At 45.0% G+C, this 8,680-nt stretch overlaps 1 pseudogene across 1 annotated transcript; it reads left to right on the top strand.

The window, feature by feature from the left end:
• The first annotated feature begins 6,918 nt into the window (after positions 1 to 6,918).
• LOC310789969 (eukaryotic initiation factor 4A-I pseudogene) lies at positions 6,919 to 8,139 on the top strand (annotated as a pseudogene). The gene has a single exon. The product of its transcript is annotated as a eukaryotic initiation factor 4A-I pseudogene (transcript).
• The last annotated feature ends 541 nt before the right edge of the window (positions 8,140 to 8,680 follow it).

Below are 8,680 nucleotides of genomic sequence, written 5' to 3'. Positions count from 1 at the left end.
AATGACCATGTCCTTCGTTTTCAGGGCATTGGCTTTCAGGCAGAAGGTCTGGCCCCATGCAACCACTCCATCCACATCCATCCCGCGCGCGCACGGGAGCGCGCACGCACGCACGCACACACGCACGCACACACGCACGCACACACACACACACACACACAGAGTTTGGCAACTTTGTTGAGGCTTCACATTCCCAAAATGGCTTTTAGGGGAGACCGGGGTTGGTTGGCACACATTTTACTGAATCGCTTATCATCAAGACATCTTATAGTAGTCATTGTTACATCTCACTGCTATAATAAGGTGAGGGGTTCTGCACGCACGGCCAGCAGCGGCCCGAGCTGCGTCTGCGAGCACGTGAAGTGAACCGAGGGTGAACCAATGTGGCACGGAAGAAATGAGTGCTGCTAGTTGAGCGGGTGAGGACACGTAGCATGCCAGCACCGTGTGCTAGAAATACTGAACTCTGTTTCTAGTTAGAGGAAATCGGTGTTGGGTTGAAATGGGTATCCCTTGCTATATTACAACTTATTTTAACAGCAGTTATTAAAGGAGAATTAACATTTTTTTACACCCTGGACTTTATTTCTATGTATTACCTTATATACCTTACTTACCTTAGAGTCCTGGAAGAGGCCAAAATGGGCGAAAATGGGGCATGTGAAATACACGCTGTAAATAACATATTTTCTATAGCGTAGCGGTTCATATCCTCATAATATCGTCTATAAATGAACGTGAGTCCGTCTATTCTCCTCCGGGCTACCTCGGTTTCCTCATCAAGGATCTGTGAATCCAACTCTCGCTCAAGTCCCGTTGAAGTCTCGTGAGAGTTTCCTGCTGGCTGCTCAGGCCTGCTTTGTGTTTCAGGAAGTCTGTAGCGCACCACAATCATTCTCCTTGCGACTCTTGTCTTGTTTACAGCAAGGAAGAAGAGGATCATATTACATTCCCTAGACATACAGAGGATCCGAATGAAACCAAAGTTATCTGGGTGAGTAAAATATTTTAAGCTGAAAATAAGACCGTTATCAGTTTATGAGAAAACCGATAAACACAACTAGGTTTCTTCTGAATCATCAGGTTTATTCATTGCAGTCAATGTCCACTCACACACTTTGAGGTGAGTTCATGCTATTTAGCCTGCTAGTGCATGTAAACGCAGAAATCAGATTATTTCCAGCTAGCTAATTACTCTGTTATCTGTTTATTGTGTGCATGTAAACAAACTCAATGTTTGGTGTGTCTGAGACCAAATGGGAAGATATAAATGAACTTGATATCAACATGAGGAAACAGCCAGGACCAAAATTAACTGTTTCACTCACCGGCCAAGTGGCGGGTAGATGGAAAAAATCCACCGGCCACACATATTTTTTTACCGGCCAAAATCATAAATCACATTTTTGTGTCACATATACATATATCCATATTGTATATCTTAGTGTTGTCATGATACCAAGATTTTACCCTGCGATACTATAATACCAGCCAAAGTATCACGATTACGCCAGAACTTAAAATCTAGTCGCCATTTGCGCTTGGTTAATTTCTGGCCCTAAGAAACAGCGCCCTCTAGTTTGGCTGTCATAAGCACTGTAGTCTGACTGGGTGGAAGCAGCATGGTGGACTTTAAGCTCTCCCATTGGTGCCGACCATTTTAGTCGGTGCCGGATGGAAATCCCATTCCGCTCCCTGCAAGCTCTGCAATTGACTGCGACCCGCTCTGACTGCAGCTGCGACCATATTTGGATTTCCTTTCCACGCCCCCCGTGTCGATTCTGTATGCCTCTGCTGCTGTACGTGTGGAATCTGCCGAGCTCAATTGCCTGCGCTGCTGCTTTTGAAACAATAACAGCAGAAGCGCTAGTCGCTAGCTTGTTGCTACACGCTGAAAACTATTGATGTGGATTATGCAATGAAGCAGCCTGAATGGTACGTTCGGTGGATGGCTGTAAACAGCCTTTTCCTCTCCACAATAGAGAGCCGAAGTGAACATCACTTTCCTGCTTTCTCCCTGTACCAGCGCTGGGAAAAATATGAATGGCGGTGGACGGAGAATATAAGGTTACTTTTTTTATCCCGTTTGAATTGTGCCACGGGGTGCGAACGCTAATTTTGTCAATTTAAAACATAACTTTGCATGTCAAGAAAGTCACAGTTTGTCTTCAAACTGAAACGTAGGGGTTAGTTTAGTATAAAAACTACATAGCTGTGGAAGCTCATGGCATGTCGCCGGTCTTCAGCTTTGCCGGTAGAGAAAGTGACGTCACTTAGGTGACAGTGCATGTAGTCTTTCTCATTTATAACTTCTAGTGCAACAGTTTGGCGACCAACTGCGACTTTCTTGACATGCAAAGTTACGTTTTAAATTGACAAAATTAGAGTTGGCACCCCGTGGCACAATTCAAACAGGATCAAAAAAGTCACCTTATTCTCCATCCACCACCATTCATATTTTTCGCAGCGCTGGTACAGGGAGAAAGCAGGAAGTGACGTTTCACTTTGGCTCGCTATATAAAGTGTCCCCAGCCAGACTCTCCCAGCCCCTTTGCTGGGAGATTCTGGCAAGCGAGACTATAAGCACTGTGACAACCACCAACCCATAAGAAGGTTGGGTGTGTACACAAGTAACACAACGCCCCGCCGCTCACACACACAGAAAAGTCCATCTTTCTTCTCGACTATCTCTTCGTCACTCGTGTCACATAGCGACATGGATGACAGATGGCACAACAGCAACTTCTGTCATCTCCTTTCTACACTGTTCCTTTTTGACACTTTTATTTTTGTTGGTTGGTGTCGCGGCTCCTCCTGACAGATATCCGGGGATTGCAGCTTTCTGCCTGCAGCAGCAGCGGTGGTGGAAGGGCAGGCGTGCAGAAAGGCAATATTAGGCAGGAAATGGGGAAGAATTCATGCGTGTTGTTTCAGAATGAATTGAAACCTGGCCGGCATATTGATTTCTGTGTCGCTTTTAAGACCGCCTTCCTCTGGCCCTCCGCCTCTTTTTACTCCTCCTCAATCACCTGCTCCACCCTAGCATGCGTGCACGCACACACACACACACACACACACACACACACACACACACACACACACAACACACACACACACACACAGCAAAGTGATGTGTTATATTCTGAGATGACGGAGTGGAATATAGTGACCTTTCACTTGTCGAGCAGAAGTTTAATTGCAGCCAGCCCTGACAAAATGAGCTCTCTCTGTCACTGCTCGATGGCTAGAGGTCACTCACAAATCTGTAGCAATGACCCACACATATTATTTCTCTCTCTCTTTTCTACACTCCCTTTATACACCCAAAGTGAGACACGCACTATAATAATTCTGCTTCTCTCAGTCATCTTCAGCCATTTTCGTATATCTTTTCCTTGCACATTGGCTGACCTCCGCTCTCATCCCGAAACGACAGAATAATTTGATTTCCAATGACTCAAAAAAAGAGATACTGTATATGAGCGATTGTGTGTGCAGGTGATACGCTTTGCGTATGATAAGCCTTGTTGTCCTGTAAGATTTTGGGACTTGTAGCCCACAACACCCTCAGTGTCCTATGAGCAGTGGTTCTCAAATGGGGGTCCGGGGCACTTTGCCAGGGGGTCACTTTGCCAGTTTTCAGGAAAATAAAAAAATATATATATATTTTTTGCAAAAGCTTCATAGTTCAACAAAAATATTTCATGCTTTAAATCTAAAATGGTTCATGGATTACATTCTAATTTAACAAACCCATAAATTTAAAAGTCAAGCACATTACCGTGGAAACAATTAAGCTTAGCCCAAAATCATAAATCAGAATGAGGGGGTCAGGTATATTTTCTGTCTTGCAAGGGGTCCTCGGCTGAAAAACATTTGAGAACCTCTGTCCTAGAGGATTTGTTATTGGGCTTTCTCTACAGAGCCTGTGCTGTTGTGGCAAGCGACCAAGCCTAGCCACAGGGCTGATAGATGTACACTTAGTGTGAATGCTTGCACACCGTCTTCCAGGTAAGGTAGGTTGAAACACAGCCCAATAATTGCTTATAGCACGGGACGGAGATGGCTCCTCCCCGTGTGGAGATAACAGAATCTCAGCCTGATATACTAGAGACCGTCACCGCGTTTCTCCTCGTTGATGATACGAAAACAAGATGTCCAATTCAGAACTGGTTGGAAGGGCTATTTGTGTGTGATGCGACGAGATGGAATTTGAGTCCGACAAAGCATGGAGGGAATAATTGGGAGCATGTGCCTGTCAGTAATCCGGGAATGGCTAAATAATGTGTGAAATTAGCATGTAAATTGAATCTGAATCTGAATCAGAATAACTTTATTGATCCCCGAGGGGAAATTGAGTCTTGCTAGTTTCTCACACTCAGGCCTGGAAAGATATAATAAACATCACACATTGTAAGAGGAATGAGAATGTATCAAACAATAAAATAGAATAAAATAGAAGTTACTTAGTCTAGGTACAGTAAAGTGTCACAAGGATATGTGCCTTCTCCAACAATCATTCTCAAGTACCATCTAATAAGTGAAATATCTGAGGTACATACTAATAATAATAACAATAAGGAGTAAGGTGCATCCGGTCAGTAGTGTACAGCGTGGATTATTGATTATTGCACAAATTGCTGTATTTAGCAGTTGTTGCACATTGAGTTTTATTGCACAATCAAAGTTGGTTTTGATTTATGGACGGATGGAGTGAGTCCATGAATCGCCCGATCTAAAGATGGAGCTCAGCCTTTTCATTATCTCTTTTTCCATCTCGCCCTGTCCCATGATGCTGGACAGCTTTTGAAAGAAGAGGGATGATGGCGGCTCCAGGAAGGTAGGGGAGAGGCTCATGTTGAACGCAAAATGAAAATGAAAGAAATAGTGCATGGTCATAGTCATTTTTTTTTCTCTTCCTGGCCAGTCTGAGGAATTTAAAAGTTATCCCGGTCCTGAGACTTTTTTTCCCTCCCCAATAGTGCTTCTTAACCTTCACACGTGTTCTGGTTTCCGTATGAGAGCAGGTCAGAGATATAGAATGTATTTTTTTGATACCAGGAGTATTGTGCAGGGGCCAGGCAGATGTGAGCTCATGCAGACATCAGTGGCAGTGGGAAAGGTCATCTACCCTGTGTCCATAAATAACCTGACACAAACACTCCTGAGTCCCGCACACATACCAAACAACACACCTGCCTTCCCCTCCATTCCCTCCTCTAACAGGAATGTCTGGATTTCGAGTCACTGGCCATTTGAGCTATTTTCATGACTATGATGTTGTTATCATGTCTACAGTTGAAGCATTGTACTTGAAACCTGTCAGTACAAAAATGTATACCAGCACATCATAGAAGATGTGTTGCTATAATGACCCCACCGATTTCATACCACATATTGACATTTTAGAATGTTAGATTTACAGACAGGTATTTATCCATTTTATCCATTTCATCTATCTATGTATCTATCTATCTATCTATCTATCTATCTATCTATCTATCTATCTATCTATCTATATATATATATATATATATATATATATGCAGAAACAGGAGAGACCGCATAACATTTCACTTGGACCAAAACGTAAAAAAAAAATGCTGCGGGTTTAAGTTGTTTTTTTAAGTTTTTGTCCGAGGGAAATGTTCTATATGGTCTCTCGACGATTCTAAATATAGCTGAACCGTTTGGTTTGACAAAGTAAAACTATTTTTCTAGGCATTTTATGAAATGTCTATGGGAAAATAAAATTGCGGAAGAAAATCTCTGGTACAGTGCTGAAGCAGGAAGTGACGTTCACTTTGCCTCTCTATAACAATGCCACGACGACGACTGGGCCAAGTTAGAGAAAGTGTGTTGTAAACCAGAATCTACGGAACTAACTAGTGGATAACCTAAACGAATGGAAACATGTGAGCTGGAGAGGTTGTTTTGTTGTGGATGCACAGTGCATCATGCCTGCATGGAGAGCTGCAGTGGCTGCCTTGACTGAAATACAGGTGAGCATTGCAATCAATCAGCATTTTCTTTTAAATTCAGTAGTATTACAGTAACATGCAGTGTTACCAATATCTGATCATGCAAACAATGGCAACACACATAATAATAAAGAAGGGCAAATCGCTATATGCCAGGCAGCATCCGTCATCTGACTGCCTGGCAAAAACATTGCTAGGCAGCTGGCTGCCGGCATGCACTGATGTCATCATTTGTCCTCATGGTAGTGAGTCAGTCAGCCTTCCGAGTGATGTCACTCGAGAAATGGTGATGTCATCAGTCATTGATGTCATCATTGATGTCAAGAAATTGGGGAGAGAGTAGGGAAGAGGGACAGAATGTAGGAAAAACAGTGTATGGATAAATCCAGGAGGCGGTAATGCAACATGGAAAAGGATGCCAACTGCTATAAAACAGCACAGAAGAACAAGAAATAGGCTCGAGCCAGAGAAACTCAGGTTGAACGTGAAAACCTAAACACAGGAGTACGCCGCGCTATTTACATAATAGAAATCCACATGCTTTGTGCCCAAATTCCTAGGGTGAACACTGTGGAGAGGATGTGCATGGGCACACTCTTTTGGTGTGTGACCAAACTTGTGATGTCACCAGTGATGTTATACGTGAGATCACTGATGACTGAGATCACTGATGGCATCCCTCACTGATGACCCTTACCGGAAGGATTTATGACATCACTGATGATGCCACAATAGCTATGACATCATCAGTGATGTCATAAATCCTTCCCTGCAGAGGCTATGAGTAGGACCACAGTGTTATCATAAATCACAAATGATGCGCTTTGAAATAATGTCGGCTGAATATGATGATAGTCCCAGAGACAATGACCCACAGGGCATGAAGTCAGATGGGATCATTGAGAGCAACTGGACCCAGATCACCCGTGTTGAAATCATGTCGGCTGAATATGCTGATAGTTCCAGAGACAATGAGCCAGAGGGCATGAAGCCAGATGGGATCATTGAGAGCAACTGGACACAGATCACGGATAGTTTTGATGAGATGAACCTGCGGGAGACTCTGCTCAGGGGAATATATGCCTATGGTTTTGAGAAGCCATCGGCTATCCAGCAGAGAGCCATTATCCCCTGTATCAAGGGTTATGATGTGATTGCCCAGGCCCAGTCAGGCACTGGGAAGACTGCCACATTCGCCATCTCCATCCTGCAGCAGCTCGATGTGGCGATGAAGGTCACTCAGGCTCTGGTCCTGGCCCCCACCAGGGAGCTGGCTCAGCAGATCCATAAGGTGATCCTGGCCCTGGGTGACTACATGCGAGCCAGTTGCCACGCCTGTATTGGAGGGACAGATGTCCGCAATGAAGTCCAAAAGCTGCAGGCCGAAGCTCCCCACGTCGTGGTGGGCACCCCCGGCCGCGTCTTTGACATGCTCAACCGTAAGTTCCTCTCTGCCAAGTACATCAAGATGTTTGTCCTGGATGAGGCCGATGAGATGCTGAGTCGAGGGTTCAAGGACCAGATATACGAGATCTTCACGAAGCTAGGAACCAGCACACAGGTTGTGCTCCTCTCTGCCACCATGCCAGCTGATGTCCTGGAGGTCACCAAGAAGTTCATGCGTGAACCCATCAGCATCCTGGTAAAGAAGGAGGAGCTGACCCTGGATGGTATCCGCCAGTTCTACATCAACGTGGAGAAGGAGGAGTGGAAGCTGGACACTCTGTGTGATCTGTATGAAACCCTCATGATCACCCAGGCTGTCATCTTCATCAACACTAGGAGGAAGGTGGACTGGCTCACTGAGAAGATGCGTGCCAGGACCTTCACAGTCTCCGCCCTGCACGGGGACATGGACCAAAAGGAGAGAGACCTTATCATGAGGGAGTTCCGCTCTGGCTCCAGTCGGGTCCTCATCACCACCGACCTGCTGGCCAGAGGTATTGATGTCCAGCAGGTCTCCCTAGTTATCAACTATGACCTGCCCACCAACAGGGAGAAATACATCCACAGGATTGGCCGAGGGGGTCGTTTTGGCAGGAAGGGCGTGGCCATCAACATGGTGACCGAGGACGACAGGCGAACCCTGAGGGACATTGAGACCTTCTACAACACCACTGTGGAGGAGATGCCCATGAATGTGGTCGACCTCATCTAAAAGAATCCGCTTGTGCTTTGTCCAACCACGTCCCCCTCATTTTAGAAATCAAACCTCAAGTCCTTACTGATCGGAATTCTCCACAAGAACTTGGCCAGGTCACATGGTCACATGTGAACACAGAGGTCACATGTGAACACAGAGTTCATGCGTGAATACAGAAGTTGCAGAAGGGCTCCTTTTAGCAAAGCCTGATTGCAGCCATAGCAGCCCTAAACAAGGTGACTCGGTCAGAGTCCTGCCTGTCACCATTATGTGCCACTGCGTTATTCCCCATGCCATATTGCTACTGTCTGGTACTGTTGTATGTTTCTCCTGTGATGTACAGTTACTGTCTGCGTTATGCCCATTTAAAATCCTAATAATAATAATAAAATATTGCTGTAGCGCCCCCTATGGGCACACTTCCTTTTGATGATGTCATAAATCCTTGATGATATCTCAGACAGTGATGAGGTCATAAATCACTGATGATGTCAAACACTTCTAGAGGGCTCAGCCTGGTGGCCAGCTCACTAATCTAGACCGAATCATCCAATTG

Source organism: Poromitra crassiceps (genome assembly GCF_964638095.1).
Source record: "Poromitra crassiceps genome assembly, chromosome: 2".
Classification (NCBI taxonomy): domain Eukaryota; kingdom Metazoa; phylum Chordata; class Actinopteri; order Beryciformes; family Melamphaidae; genus Poromitra; species Poromitra crassiceps.
This window is presented reverse-complemented; position numbering and strand designations above follow the sequence as displayed.